The sequence below is a fragment of the Malaclemys terrapin genome, chromosome 3 (genome assembly GCF_027887155.1).
Source record: "Malaclemys terrapin pileata isolate rMalTer1 chromosome 3, rMalTer1.hap1, whole genome shotgun sequence".
NCBI classification, from domain to species: domain Eukaryota; kingdom Metazoa; phylum Chordata; order Testudines; family Emydidae; genus Malaclemys; species Malaclemys terrapin.
In genome coordinates this window covers 120,374,518-120,390,785 of record NC_071507.1, presented here as the reverse complement: position 1 = coordinate 120,390,785, position 16,268 = coordinate 120,374,518, and the positions used below count along the sequence as shown (strand labels likewise).

At 44.2% G+C, this 16,268-nt stretch overlaps 1 protein-coding gene across 2 annotated transcripts in view; it reads right to left on the bottom strand.

Moving 5' to 3' along the window:
- The window catches only part of LOC128833452 (amine sulfotransferase-like), a 28,627-nt gene extending 22,832 nt beyond the window's left edge, over positions 1-5,795 (bottom strand). Inside the window, exon 1 of one of the 2 annotated variants that reach the window (XM_054021378.1) lies at positions 5,664-5,795. The gene's annotated coding sequence lies outside the window, so the exon portion shown is untranslated. The remainder of the gene's footprint in view (positions 1-5,663) is intronic. The other variant, XM_054021377.1, reaches the window with a different exon arrangement.
- Positions 5,796-16,268: the final 10,473 nt, after the last annotated feature.

The window sequence follows — 16,268 nt, the reverse complement described above, 5'->3', positions numbered from 1 at the left end:
TTTGTTGCTCTGCGCATACTTCTAACACTTCCTGTAACAGTTGTAACAGTGCCAGTGGAGAACGCAGCTTCTCCAAGCTGAAGTTAATAAAAACACATCTACGCTCCTCAATGACACAGGAGAGGCTGGTTGGTCTTGCAACCATCTCAATAGAGTATGAGCTGGCCCAGACTGTGGACCTTCAGGAAGCAGTTCAAATCTTTGCCACCAAGAAGGCACGGAAAGCACCACTTCGATTATTCAAACAGATAAAAATGCCGGTGTTTACTGTGCAGACAAGAAAAGTTAACTTTCAAACACCTGAACAGCAAATGTGTTACTTAAAATTTTTGAACAAGGCATTTTAACTTGTTCTCCTTTATAGAGATAGGTAGCAGAGCAGTACCATGAGAGCAGTAGAACAGGAAGAAGGCAGAATTGAGACCTTTCAAAGTTTTGGCCCAAGCGATGGGGCATCATTTGAGCTCCCCGCCTCAGGTGCCAAAATGTTGTGGGCCGGCCCTGTTGGCTACATCCTTCCAACAGTAGAGAGACAATAAAATTGGATTAAAATAACCTTCTAGAGGATTTCACCTTGTATGTCTGTTACAGTATTTGAGTTGGAACAGGTTTAAGAAATCTCCATGTAGTTTATCAGATTAAGTGAATTAATACCCAGGTCTCTCTCTTTAAGGCTTTCCAATAATAGATGTATTTTTTTGTGGTATACAATTAACAAAGAAGAGTAAGTATGTGGGGGGAAAAGCCCTTGTTAGTGTCATTAGACAACATACAAGGCTCAAAAAGAGTAATGCAAGAAAGTCAGGGTTGGAAGGAACCTCAGGAGGTAATCTAGTCCAACCCTCTGCTCAAAGGAGGACCAATCCCCAGACAGATTTTTGCCCCAGATCCCTAAATGGCCCTCTCAAGAATTGAACTCACAATGCTGGATTTAGCAGGCTAATGCTCAAACCACTGAGCTATCCCTCCCCCCCATGTGACATGACTTTGGCCTGGCCAGGGGTGAAAATAACGGCAAAGACTTACTAGTACGGGGGCCAGCTCCAGCCCCCAGAAGGGGCAGGGCCTCAGGCAGAAGTGGCGGGGCTGGGAGGGTCTGTGTCCCCCAGCCAGCCCATCCACGCGCTGCCTGGCCCGTGTCCACCAGTGCTCCACCAGCAATTTAAAGGAGCCCTAGGCCCTTTTAAATCGCCAGCCTGGGGCAGCTGCTCCTTTCGCCTCCCCCCGTCAGTGGCCGGGGAGGTGGGCCAAAAGGCGGAATGGGTCCTTTGCCGTGGCAGCGCTTTAAAGTCAGCTGGGTACAGACTGGGGGCCACTTTTTAATGGTACGCTGTATCGCCCCGTACCACCTTACTTTCACCCCTAGGCCTGGCCTATACTACAGAGTTAGGTCCACCTAAGGCAGCTTATGCAGAGGCGCTGACATCCTGAGTTCCGGGGTTGGCCCCCACTGCACCCCTTCCCCCAAGCCCTCGCCCTGCCTCTTCCTCCGCCCCCACCCCGCCTCTACCTGCCCCTACTCCTCCCCCTCTCCCCCAGTGCCTCCTGCACGTTACCAAACAGCTGATCCACAGCAGGCTGGAGGGGGGGAGAGGGAGGAGGAAGAGCTGATCAAGGGCTGCCGGTGGGTGCTGAGCACCTGCTATTTTTTTCCATGGGTGCTCCAGCCCCAGAGCACCCACGGAGTTGGCGCCTACAGAAATCCCTCTGTTTCCGTCCACCTTTGGCGCCATCTTTCAACGGTTTCTGAGCAGCGCGATCTGTCTGCGGGAAATGGAGCCCTAACTGCTGAGGCGTATGCTGACGAGTCTCGCCAGCACGTCACGTTTGGCTGTCGAACTATTCCTTAAGATCCAAAGTGACAGTGAGAGTGAGGAGTTCGACGATGCTATCGAGCCGCGTAACGCATATGACACGAAATTGCTTGTGGCATTCACGGACATGCTCAGCACCGTGGAACGCCGCTTCTGGGCTCGGGAAACAAGCACCGAGTGGTGGGATCACATCGTCATGGAAGTCTGGGATGACGAGCAGTGGCTGCAGAACTTTCGGATGAGAAAAGCCACTTTCATGGGACTGTGTGAGGAGCTCGCCCCCACCCTGTGGCGCAAGGACACGAGATTGAGAGCTGCCCTGCCAGTGGAGAAGCGGGTGGCTATTGCAATCTGGAAGCTGGCAACTCCAGACTTCTACCGGTCAGTCGCAAACCAGTTTGGAGTGGGAAAGTCGACCGTTGGAATTGTGTTGATGCAAGTTTGCAGGGCCATTAATCGCATCCTACTCAGAACCGTGACTCTGGGTAATGTGCAGGAAATAGTGGATGGCTTTGCACAAATGGGGTTCCCTAACTGTGGAGGTGCGATAGATGGGACGCACATTCCTATTCTGGCACCACCCCACCTAGGATCCGAGTACGTTAATCGGAAGGGGTATTTCTCTATGGTTCTCCAGGCGCTTGTGGATCACCGTGGGCATTTCATTGACATTAACACAGGCTGGCCAGGAAAGGTGCATGACGCACGCATCTTTCGGGACAAGGGCTGTGGGGGGGGGTGGCGTTTGCACTTGCAGTACTGCTCCTTCTGCATGGCTACGAGCTCCTGGATAGCGTCTGCTTGGCGCTCCAGGATGCTTATGAGCCGATCCGTGCTTTGCTGCCGGTGCTCCATGCATTGCTGCCGGTGCGCTGCATTTTCCTGGTGGATCCTGCTTTCTCTCTACCTCCAGTTCTGTGCCTTCTCATTCTCTTTAATAGATTGCCGCATCACTTCTTGCAGCATGTCTTCTTTGGTTTTTCGCAGTCTCTTCCTGAGTCTTTGCAGTCTCTGAGCAGGTGATAAGAGGGACAGCTGAGGTCTCAAGGTTGTTGCAGCTGTATAGGCAAAATGCAACATTTAACAGAGGCAGCATTGTTTATACCAGACAGAGTAATGATTCCCCCCGCACTTAAGGAGTAGAAAACACACAGGGTCTACACAATTGCATAATTTTCCCGTCAGAAACAGAGCACACATATCCCACGGGAGCCTCAAAATGGTGAGTAAGGGGGACTGGTTGTTTCACGGCTGCACTGTCCTCTGGCTTTCTGTGCCTTGGGGAGAGCCAACAGCTGCAGGGGGCACCCACACTGAACACTGTCCCAACATTTTCCACAGGAGTTCGTCCTGGATGATATCTCACGGCTGAGGGTGACCTGGGAAGCAAGGGAGGGTCTTCTACTGCAATGTGGCTTCCGCCCTGGCCCATATGCAGCTTGCCTGTGTGCAGCAATGGTCCCCCCGCCCCTCGTGGCACAGTGGCGCAGGCACGTTAGCCTGGCTGGGACAAGGACCACGGTGGCTCTCCCGATAAACCTGCGCAAGCGCATTGCACACGTTCTGGATGAGACATTCGAGGAGATTACCGAAGCCGATTATCGCGATGTGATAAACCACATCAATGCACTATTCCGCATCTAGGCATGCATGTCTAACCCTCCCCTCCCAAAGAGCCCGCACTGAAAAAATTCCTTCCCGAAAAGAAAACCGCTTACCGGGAACCTGCTCTTCTGTTTGTCCTCCACCAAGTACCGGCCGCTGCAACTCGCTACCTTCCTCCTGGCTCGAGAAGAGCTCCTGGCTGCATGGCTCCAGGGTGTCTCCATCCGGCCCACCACCCTCACTCCCATTTTCCTCCTCCTCCTCCTCCCCCCCCCAGCTCTGAAGTGTCCATGGTGGTGCTCGGAGTAAAGGTGGGGTTAACCCCAAGTATAGCATCCAGCTCTTTGTAGAATCAGCCGGTCGTGGGGCGAGCACCCGAGCAGCCGTTTGCGTCGCGGGCTTTGCGGTAGGCACTCCGCAGCTCCTTCACTTTAATCCTGCACTGCAGGGCGTCCCGGTCATGGCCCCTTTCCATCATGTCCTTTGATACCTTCCCAAAGGTATCGTCATTCCTACGGCTGGAGCGCAGCTGGGACTGGACAGCTTCCTCCCCCCAAACACTGATGAGGTCCAGCAACTCGCCATTGCTCCATGCTGGGGGTTGCTTGGAACGTGGAGGCATGGTCACCTGGAAAGATTCGCTGATAGCACTCCACGTCATGCCGGGCTGAGCAAACAGGAAGGGGATTTTTAAAATTTCCGGGGAATGTAAAGGGCGGGTCACATGGTTGGTTACCTGAGGCCAGGGCAGTAGAGTTTGAACTGATGACCAGAGTGGCTAGAACAGGCATTGTGGGATACTGCTGAATACTTCTGGAGGCCAGTTACAGCGCATTGGGCGGCCACGCTGGCGCTGCAGCGCTGCAGCGGCAGCGCAATACACGCTATTCCTCTCGGGGACGTGGAGTACATGCAGCGCTGCAACCACGGAGATACAGCGCTGCAAATGCCTTGCCAGTGTGGACGGGGAGTGAGTTACAGTGCTGGGGGCGGCTTTACAGCACTGCAACTCGCAAGTGTAGCCAAGGCCTTAGTTAACCAGATTTTTTGACTTACTGGCACGCCCCATTCCCCCAACATTCCGGATAACAAAGCTGTTACTGTATCTCTTTAAACTCAGCCCAAAGCTGTCAAGTTGAGAAAGCAAAAGTTGAGCAGCAAGAAGATCTGGGGAGTGACCAGCTTCATCTACTCATGCAAGAACCAGACTTGGGCAGTTTATCATTTTGCTTCCTAAGTGCACACTAAGGGCAGAAACATACCAATGTGCAGTGCCCAGAGAATCCTCTCTCTTGGGGACCCCATAAAATGTTCAAAATGTTCAATTTGATACTACATTTTTGGTTTTGCCCAATGAATCTGCTAATCTCCCTGTTTAGTAATGGAGCTTTTAAATCAGATTGAGGAATAATGTTGTTGGGTTTTTTTTGTTTTTTTTTTACAGTTAGATGTGTCTATGGAAGAGCACCATGTGATAAAATAGTTGGTTCATAAGATAAAACAAACTTCATTCTACTACATAAATTAGAAAAATAACACAATGAATGATATGCTCTCACCTAGCAGGGCTGCAGTTACCTTGAAGATTCTCCCCCTTCCTGCTTTCTGAATGCAATCAGCCCCCTTGCTAATTTTATTTTATTACTTGCATTTTTTTTTTCAATTTGTAAAAAATTTCAACTTCCTTTTACCCTTCAGGCTGCACTACAAGCTCTACAGAAGTTTTCAGCTTGATGGACACTGCACAAGGGCTGGTCTAGGGCGGTCACTCATATGCAGCAGTACAGGAGTTATAACCTTTCTACAAATCTCAAATTCCAACAGTGATGTGTAGAATGACATCAGGCCAGCCAGGTGCAACAGTTGTACTCGTACACAAACCTGTTTCTCCCTTAACTTTTCCATCCACCTCTGCTGACACAGCAGAAACTATCAACTACCAGTTAAAAACTCCATCATCATGCTGATATTGTAAAACAAATGATGGCTTAAATTACATTTACTTTCACCAGTCACCTCCTTCACACACACTGTTGTTGTGACTTCTTTGTTGGACAACCACACACACAAAAAGCATTTCAGGATCAAATTCCCATGCCACTCAGCTTATTGCCAAAGAACAGTGATGGAAAATATTTCCAATGCATACAGTTCTCTGCGGAAGCTTATAAGATATTTAATTCATTCACAGATTTACCAATGGAAATGTTTTACTAATATATTATGTAATAAAATAATATTTACCTTCTCTTCTCTATTTCTGCTGCTCCAAGACACAAGCCCACACTCCTGCCTTCCACTTCAATAAACAAGACTGATATTCACTCCTGGAAACAGGAAAATACTTTCTTTACAGCTGGTGTGCAACCTGATTGGAGTTTTAAGGGGGTGTTTTTTTTTCTTTTGATCTCTTCCAACCTTTGACCTGAAGGCTGATCACTAGTGAAAGATTACCAAGCAGGGTAGTTCTTAGAAATGTGAAAAGAGTTCAAAATGTCTGAATAAAAACATGGTAATATGACTCCAATTTCCTGAGTATGTCTGAATTAAATACTGTAACTCAACAGTAAACGATTCAAATGATAGTACTGTAGTTTTAACTTTCATTCCAACTTTTTCATACCAGCAGCATCATTAAGGAAGACAGATGAAATGGAAGGGGAAAAACTATTTGTGCTTTTTGTCCCTGATGAATTATGTGAAAATGATCTATCCACAATCTTATAGATTTGAAAATATGTCCACTTACTTTCAGGTAGTTTACTCATAAAAGGAGAAAATCCTTTGATATACCATATTCACACACACACACACACACATATATATATCTTTTTGTAAAATACTTAGTGAGCAATTATTATGAAATTTAGTTCCTAATTACACAGTTTAAATATTACCAAGCAGAGTGTGTGTAATTACCACTTTCATGGGTTAAACCTAGGCCCTTTGGTACTGAACACATAGACCTTTACCACTACAGCAACTCTTCTAGGCCATGGCTATGTTTGTAACTTGGTACTTTCTGGGGGGTTTTATCTGCCTTCAGCAATCTGCAACAAGGGATCCCTAATCAGTTCATAGACACCGCATTGTTATCCCGCATTCAAGTCAATGTTGCCTTCCATCTTTGTGGCCTCACAGCATGGTGCTGTTTCACTATGAGCGCTCGGCATTCTGTTCAGCCACTGTTCTGTATGCATTCTGGGATTTTTTCATGCTGTGAATTGTGAGACTTAGTGTCAAATGCTTTAATTCTCAAGATGCCTCTTGTTTTCATCCCCTCATCCTTCTTATGTTTGCAAACCAGCAGCATTTTCAAAGTAAGTGCTGCCAGGAAGGCAGCATGGGGGCACTTGGCACTTCTTATGGTGATGAATGTAGACAGGCCGCCGCATGTGCAATGAGCACAGAATCAGGGATACAAGGGCACCACCTGAGAAGGAGGAGGCTGATACTGAGCAGAACTTCAGAGTCCTGCCCACTTGCAGGCATCCCCCTGTCTACTTAGAAAGGGGAGAATGCCACCAGTGGCACTTTCTCCAGCTGACCAGCTTCATTTATGTATGGAAATCAAGAAGTGAAACAATTCAGCTCACTGCAGAAGCTGCCAGGGAAAAGTGGGCAGCTCCTGCCCTGTGAATCATTCCCCAGGGAGTGAGAGTTCTCACCCCGAGCCTTGGCCTGCTTTAAGAGACAACAGATGTAAAACAGAAGTGATTTCATTTGATTATAATATTTTGTTCCTGCTGGGAAAGCAGCTTTTATTAGCACTTCACTTTCACAAATACAACATAGAACTGTGCCAGATTAACTGAATATGTGTGTGTATGTTTGGGAAGAGATACGAAGACATCTCTACATATGCAACAATATGTCCGGGTCTTCCAAGAACAATGGTGTAAGTAGCGGGCTCCCATTATGGAAAACTGAAATACTGATTTAAGGGACAAATGTCCAGTGAAGAGAGGCCCTGGTCTGTGTGTTCTCAACTGTGCAAGTTGCTGCTTTGAGCGAGGCTGCGGGGAGCTATTGTGCAGCCTTCCCGGCCAGACCCAGTTTGGGGATGCTAAATAGAACTAAACACACATGGTTACAACATAGTGTTCAGGGACTGACAAATTCACAGAAGAGGGGAACTTCAGAGATAAAAGATGCTGCTCCACCCTTCATTCACTGTAGTGAGCTACAGCAGCAGCAAGAGGTCAACACCTCAGAACTGTAGGTTAAATTATGTAAACCGAGATACCTGAACACAAAGGGGGGAAACCCCAGAATTCCCTTGCTGTAACGACATAAATCAGACAGTTACTATGATTAAGACAAGGTCTTATTTGGTCCTTCAGTCAAATAGGCAACAAGCTTGTAATAAAAAAGGTACGTGCCATTTTAAGTTAGTTGTGACAACAGAGAACACATTCCCTTTGTCAAAGCAAGTTACACAATCCCCTATGCAAGATCCCAAAGACATGCCTCAGGATAAAACTAATGGAATCATGACAAGAGCAATAGCTGCCATTAGCCACCCCAGACACAAATTCCTGTTTCTCCTTTCCCTGGGTCAGTTTATCTTGGAGCAGTCAGTCCTCTTCAGGCTAATTACAGTCATCCTGCGACAGTAATAAATGTGTCCTTGCATAGTCCAGTTTAAATGGAAAGCTGAATGGTTCAAATGCAGAGATGGTCAAAACTGTAAGACAGGTTTCTAAACTGGAGCACTGTGGACAAATTGGTAACCCCCTTATCAGCATTTGTACAACAATAGCTTACGTGGCACCCATTGTTGTGGGATCTTAAAAGAATGAATATGAGACATTCAAAATCCCACTAATAGAAAGTAAACAACATGCTCCTCTGTTGCCAGCCTGCCTATGACTATCATGGCTACGTCTGGGAGCTATTGGCCATTGCAGACATTTTTCATTTAAAAATTTTAGTACAGCATCAGTGACTACTCCTTATACAGCATCAAAATCAACATGATGGTGCTTCAAAGCTTTCACTTTCTCCCTCGTTTCTGATAGGAGATAGTATGAGAAATGTGAAGCCAAAAGGAATTTGCAAATGCTGTGAAAGGAGTAACACATAGAATGGAATGTTTCATGCAGCCTTCTCTGTGGTATTGCTACTGTGATTCCATGGATTTCCTTTTATCTACTTCTGAATTTATTGGTAGTGTTACCAACTGCCCTCTTCTTACCATGTTGTAGGACAGGGTGGAAGGCCAGAGCAATTCTCTCTCTACTCTTCTCAAGTTTGGATACCTTAGTTAAGTGCCTTAATTTCTTTCACACAAAATACTCCTTATTTATTTATTTATTTATTTGTTTTATTGCCAAGAAAACATAGGGACGTAATTTTCAGCACTCACCAGGAGCCTGATTTTCACACTGGGTGATATAACATTGGTGGACGTGCAGGTGAATGAGCCGGTGATGTTGTAGCTGATCTGGTTAGGTCCTGTGATGGTGTTGTTGGTGTAGATATGTGGGCAGAGTTGGCATCGAGGTTTGTTGCATGGGTTGGTTCTTGAGTTAGAGTTGTTATGGTGCGGTGCGTGGTTGCTGGTGAGAATATGCTTAAGGTTGGCGGGTTGTCTGTGGGCAAGGACTGGCCTGCTTCCCAAGGTCTGTGAGAGTGAGGGATAAATGACCAGGATGGGTTGTAGATCACTGATGATGCGTTGGAGAGGTTTAAGCTGCGGACTGTAGGTGATGGCCAGTGGAGTTCTGTTGGTTTCTTTTTTGGGCCTGTCTTGTAGCAGGAGGCTTTTGGGTACACGTCTGGCTCTGTTGATTTGTTTCTTTATTTCCTTGTGTGGGTATCGTAGTTTTGAGAATGCTTGGTGAAGATCTTGTAGGTGTTGGTCTCTGTCTGAGGGGTTGGAGCAGATGCGATTGTCCCTCACCACGCACCGCACCATAACAACTCTAACTCAGGAACCAACTCATGCAACAAACCTCGATGCCAATTCTTCCCACATAGCTACACCAGCAACACCATCACAGGACCTAACCAGATCAGCTACAACATCACCGGCTCATTCACCTGCACGTCCACCAATGTTATATATGCCATCATATGTGAGCAATGCACCTCTGCTATGTACATTGGCCAAACTGGACAGTCACTACGCAAGAGGATAAATGGACGCAAGTCAGATATAAGGAATGGCAATATACAAAAACCTGTAGGACAACACTTCAACCTCCCTGGCCACACAATAGCAGATGTAAAGGTAGCCATCTTACAGCAAAAAAACTTCAGGACCAGACTCCAAAGAGAAACTGCTGAGCTCCAGTTAATTTGCAAATTTGACACCATCGGATCAGGATTAAACAAAGACTGTGAATGGCTTTCCAACTGCAGAAGCAGTTTCTCCTCCCTTGGTGTTCACACCTCAACTGCTAGCAGAGCACCTCACCCTTCCTGACTGAACTAACCTCGTTATCTCCATACTGATTTATACCTGCCTCTGGAGATTTCCATTACTTGCATCTGAAGAAGTGAGGTTCTTACCGATGAAAGCTTATGCTCCCAATACTTCTGTTAGTCTTAAAGGTGCCACAGGACCCTCTGTTGTTTTTTACAGATTCAGACTAACACGGCTACCCCTCTGATAAATGACTGAATGGTTTTTCTGTTTGAGATCATTAACATTTATTTCTATAATTTTGCTTCCTCATAAGTTTTTGCTAACTCATGGTCGGATCACGTTAGAGGCTGGTCCACCCACAGGGATGACATCAATATTCTCTTCCTTACCTCTGAGGAGATGAAGAAGGTGAGGCTAGTCAATCAATCTCTTTATATTTTAAATAAACAGTAAATAAATTTTTCTCAATTTTTCAGTCTGATTTTGCCACCTGTACTCACTTTGAGCTATACTTTACTCTGAAGAATCTTGTTGATTTCACAGAGTAAAGTACATTGTTCTCCTTGATTTCAAGGCAAGTTTTTGAAAAAGTACTTCTCAGTGTGAGTAAGAGTGGAAGAATCAGAAACATAGGGTGAGATGTTCAAAAGCACCAAAGTAAGTTACCCACTTAATACCCATTGACATTCAATAGCACATAGGATCCTAATTCACTTAGTCACAAGAGGTTTCATTTGCTTCCTAGTGAAGAATATCTGCTGGATGTGAGTACAGTTAGAAAAGATAATAATCTTGCTTTACTTCATTTCTTTTTCTGCATAGCAGGATGGCAGCTACACAACCCATCCCATGAGGTATCCTAAAGGGAAAGGAGAGGTTCTGCTACATTTTAGAACTTCTCAGACTGCTTTTAGAACTAAAGATGTTTTATCAAAATGACATATGGGGAGCAGGGATAGCTCAGTGGTTTGAGCATTGGCCTGCTAAACCCAGGCTTGTGAGTTCAGTCCTTGAGGGGGCCACTTAGGGGTCTAGGGCAAAAATCAGTACTTGGTCATGCTAATGAAGACGGGGCTGGACTTGACTTGACAACCCTTCAAGGTCCCTTCCAGTTCTAGGCGCATTTTTGTAACTTTTTGTGAAAAATTATGTTTGATTGCAATTTCTATTGATATTTTTCATTAATTGAAAGCTAGGTAAAATATTTTAATAACTATTCTGATGTTTTCAATAGATATCTATTTCAAATCTTTGAAAAATACAGAACACTTCAAAACTTCTGAAATAAGTTAATTAATACAGTGATATAAAATGTAAGTACAAAAATAACCCACTTTAAAGGTACATTTTAAATATTCTGTGTCAGGGAAATCTCAGGAACTGGCATGGACTGGCAGCAGTCCATGAATAGATCATTGATAAACACTGGACTAGATAACCACAGTGCTGCCACAGACTGGTTGTTGAGAAACATTAGTGTAGGGAATTTTTTCTTTTCATGCCTTGTGGCTGGCTGTTCTGAGCGTGCACCACTGCATGGCTTAACTGTCTGTGTGGTTTTCCAGAAATTCTCAGCTCCAAATTGTTGGAGAAATTGCTCAAGGTGTGCAGCAATGCATGTTAGATTTACTCAGTAATCACTATAACCGTTAAAATTGTCTGAAAATATTTCTGTTTGCCAATTATCTGAAATAATAGTATATTCTTGCTTACTAGGAATCTACTCTGACTATATGTTTTGGACTCATCTACTTTACCAATATACCAAACTACACATAAATAAATAACTTCTGCTGACTTAACAGTGTTTGTATTTAAAAGGAACTAAAAATCAAATCTATTTATTGAAAAGTTTAAATTCTTTTCAGGTAATACTCCTGAAAGTGCACTCCCTATTTATTTTTGTGCTTTTTACTATCACATTTCCCATGATTTTTAAATGTTTTTGCTCCTCTCTTGCTGTGTGAAAGACCCATATAAACAACTGGAAAAAACTTGAGGACCTGATTCTAAGTACACTAACTCATGTTCCTAACCTTACAACAGTGAGTGATCCCATTGAGGTCAATGGTACTATCACCTTTATACAGTACACATGTACACATGTGCATGAGGATCTGTAGAATTAAGGAAGCACAATAATGACACTGACCGTACAGAAAGTGCTGGCAAAGACAAAAAAGAAATGATATTTTTAAAATCAGGATAAAATATTTTATAAATACTTATTCTAAACTTTTTCAGATACAGTGATTTTTAGTGTTACTTGCAGCAATAGCAATTTTATAAAACCACAGATTTTTAGGTTAATTGTGTCCCTTTAATTTATCTGAGGCTGCCACATTTTCACCTTGCAGGTTATTTATATAGCCAGAAACCTAAGGTTTCTGGGACCCAAGAACTGCAGTGGTTTAATCCTATCTCTGCTACTGATTTGTGCTTTCCTTTTTTTTTTTCATTTTTCTAAGCTTGCAGTCAAACTTGAGACAGTACCAGATTTTATTTTTTGGGGGGGAATGGGGGAGTTATCTGGGAAAGGTAAGCTTTCATTAACTGCTAAAAGGCCAAACCCTGCTCATTGAGCACAGCCTGAGTAAACTATCTGAGTGGGTAAATTACGTAGAAGATGGAGCTGGTCAAAATCCTGGCCCCCACCTCATAACCTGGGATCTAAGGTTGCAGTGAATGCCGTATCATCCACAGCCCACAATAGAGGCTCTATGTGCAAAGGTAGTCCAGGGGAGCTGCATAGTCACATGCATTGCACCAATCAAGTGCAAGTTGCCCCATGTATTTCAATCGGGTGTTCACTCTGAAACCTAACACTGAAGATTTCCACTGATTGTCCTTCATGTGGGAACAAATGATACGGCTAGATTCTCCCTGGAACATATCAAGGGAGACTATGCCAGGCTGCGGAAGATGCTTAAGGAAATCGAGGCTTAGGTGATCTTCAGTGGGATTCTGCCTGTTACTAGAGAATGGCAACAAAGGTGTGACAAGATTATGACGATCAATAGATGGCTCAGGCAGTGGTGCTATAAGGAGGGCTTTGGGATGTATGGCCACCGGGAGGCATTCATGGACAGAGAACTGTTCTCTCGGGATGGACTTCACCTGAGTAGGGAGGGAAATAGACTTCTAGGATGGAGGCTGGCACAACTGAGTAAGAGAGCTTTAAACTAGGAATTGGGGGGAGATGGTTGGGAGATGTCCAGGTAACCTCCATGCCAGATTTTAACATTGAGAGGAATGAAAATGAAGTAAGAAAGGATACAGCTGTGGGTAGGAGAATGGACATAAGGAGGAAGGGTAGTGTAGATACCAGTCTAATAGGTGATACTGGCAGTATAATACCTGGGCCTAAAGAATGTGAGCGAAGCCAAACAGCAAAAATTAAGATGTTTATACACCAATGCGAAGAGCCTAGGTAACAAAATGGAGGAGCTAGAGTTACTGGTCCAGGAAGTGATTTGAATGGAAAGAAGAGCCTCCACACAGGGGTTTTCATGGTTGACCTTACTCAGATTAAAATCCCACCATTGGTCAAATAATGTATCTTTCTTGTACAGACAAGGTCTGAGAATCTGGGCCTCTGTTTTCTCTCTCTCCCCCCACAACCAGGACCAAATCTGAGTACAACAAAGAGCTACTGAGGCCCCTCTTTGCTTTGCTGGACACACCACCTTTCACCTGTCGCCAGCGGCATTGCTATGTTGTCACAGCTCTTTCATGCAAGAGCTCTTCTGAAAACACATCCGCACCTGACAGCCTGTTCTCCCTGTCTGCCTTTGTTCACCACTGGCAGGCACCGATCTCACGCTGATAATGACTTCCTCCTCTTAATGACTGACTGTTCCCATTCTTAAAAACCCAATGAACTGTCCAGTGGACAAACAAGAGGAGCCTGTTTAGAGTCTGACCGGGCATCACCTCCAAACAAGAGCTTTATCTGTTTGCCGTTCAGAGATGGTGATATAACAAGGATAGTCCACGTCAGCAGCCAGAAAGGACATTTCTTCGCATGGTCACTCACCCTAAAATACCTTGCTGTAGGAGATTGTCACGATCACTCCTTCTGATTCCCCACGACTGAAACCAGATATTATAGGGATAACAGAAACATGATGGAATAGTAGTCATGACTGGAGTACAGGTATTGAAGGGTATGTGCTGTTTAGGAAAGATAGAAATAAAGGCAAAGGTGGTGGAGTAGCATTGTATATCAATGATGAGGTAGACTGTAAAAAAATAAGAAGTGATGGAATGGGTAAGACAGAGTCTGTCTGGGCAAAAATCACATTGAGGAAGAAAGCAACTAGAGCCTCTCCTGGGATAGTGCTTGGGGTATGCTATAAACCGCCGGGGATGTGATTTGGATATGGATAGAGACCTCTTTAATGTTTTTAATGAAGTAATACTAATGGGAATTGTGTGATCATGGGAGACTTTAATTTCCCAGATATAGACGAGGACAAGTGCTAGTAATAATAATAGAGCTCAGATTTTCCTGGATGCGATAGCTGATGGATTCCTTCACCAAGTAGTTGCTGAACCAACAAAGGGGGGTATGATACCATTTTAGATTTGGTTTTAGTGAGTAGTGAGGACATCATAGAAGAAATGGTTGCAGGGGACAACCTTGGTTCGAGCAATCATGAGCTAATTCAGTTTAAATTAAATGGAAGGATAAAGAAAAATACATCTGGGACTAGAGTTTTTGATTTCAAAAGGGCTAACTTTAAAAAATTAAGGAAATTAGTTAGGGAAGTGGATTGGACTGAAGAACTTGTGGCTCTAAAGGCAGAGAAGGCCTGGAATTACTTCAAGTTGCAAAAGTTGCAAAGTTGCAAAAACTATCAGAAGCCTGCATCCCAAGAAAGGGGAAAAAATTCATAGGCAGGAATTGTAGACCAAGCTGGATGAGCAAGCATCTCAGGGAGGTGATTAAGAAAAAGCAGAAAGCCTACAAGGAGTGAAGGAAGTGATCAGCAGGGAAAGATACCTTATTGAGGTCAGAACATGTAGGGATAAAGTGAGAAAGGCCAAAAGCCATGTAGAGTTGGACCTTGCAAAGGGAATTAAAACCAATAGTAAAAGGTTCTATAGCCATATAAATAAGAAGAAAACAAAGAAAGAAGAAGTGGGACCGCTAAACACTGAGGATGGAGTGGAGGTTAAGGATAATCTAGGCATGGCCAAATATCTAAACAAATACTTTGCCTCAGTCTTTAATGAGGAGCTTAGGGATAATGGTAGGATGACAAATGGGAATGAGGATATGGAGGTAGATATTACCTCATCTGAGGTAGAAGCCAAACTCAAACAGCTTAATGGGACTAAATCGGGGGGCCCAGATCATTTTCATCCAAGAATATTAAAGGAACTGGCACATGAAACTGCAAGCCCATTAGCAAGAATTTTTAATGAATCTGTAAACTCAGGGGTTATACCGTATGACTGGAGAATTGCTAACATAGTTCCTATTTTTAAGAAAGAGGAAAAAATGTGATCCGGGTAACTTTTGACATCTGTAGTATGCAAGGTCTTGGAAAAAATTTTGAAGGAAAAAGTAGTTAAAGACATTGAGGTCAATGGCAATTGGGACAAAATACAACATGGTTTTACAAAAGGTAGATCATGCCAAACCAACCTGATCTCCTTCTTTGAGAAGGTAACAGATTTTTTAGACAAAGGAAATGCGGTGGATCTAATTTACCTCGATTTCAGTAAGGGTTTGATATGGTTCCACATGGGGAATTATTAGTTAAATTGGAAAAGATGGGGATCAATATGGAAACTGAAAGGTGGATAAGGAACTGGTTAAAGGGGAGACTACAACGGGTCATACTGAAAGTTGAACTGTCAGGCTGGAGGGAGGTTACCAGTGGAGTTCCTCAGGGATCAGTTTTGGGACCAATCTTATTTAATCTTTTTATTACTGACCTTGGCACAAAAAGTGGACATGTGCTAATAAAGTTTTCAGATGACACAAAGCTGGGAAGTATTGCCAATACAGAGAAGGACCGGGATATCATACAGGAAGATCTGGATGACCTTGTAAACTGGAGTAATAGTAATAGGATGAAATTTAATAGTGAAAAGTGCAAGGTCATGCATTTAAGGATTAACAACAAGAATTTTTGTTATAAACTGGGAACGCATCAGTTGGAAGTAACAGAGGAGGAGAAGGACCTCGGAGTTTTGGTTGATCAAAGGATCTTGAGCCGCCAATGTGATATGGACGTGAAAAAAGTTAATGTGGTCTTGGGATGCATCAGGCGAGGTATTTCCAGTAGAGATAAAGAGATAAAGAGGTGTTAGTACTGTTATACAAGGCACTGGTGAGATTTCATCTGGAATACTGTGTGCAGTTCTGGTCTCCCATGTTTAAGAAGGATGAATTCAAACTGGAACAGGTACAGAGAAGGGCTACTAGGATGATCCAAGGAATGGAAAACCTGTCTTATGAAAGG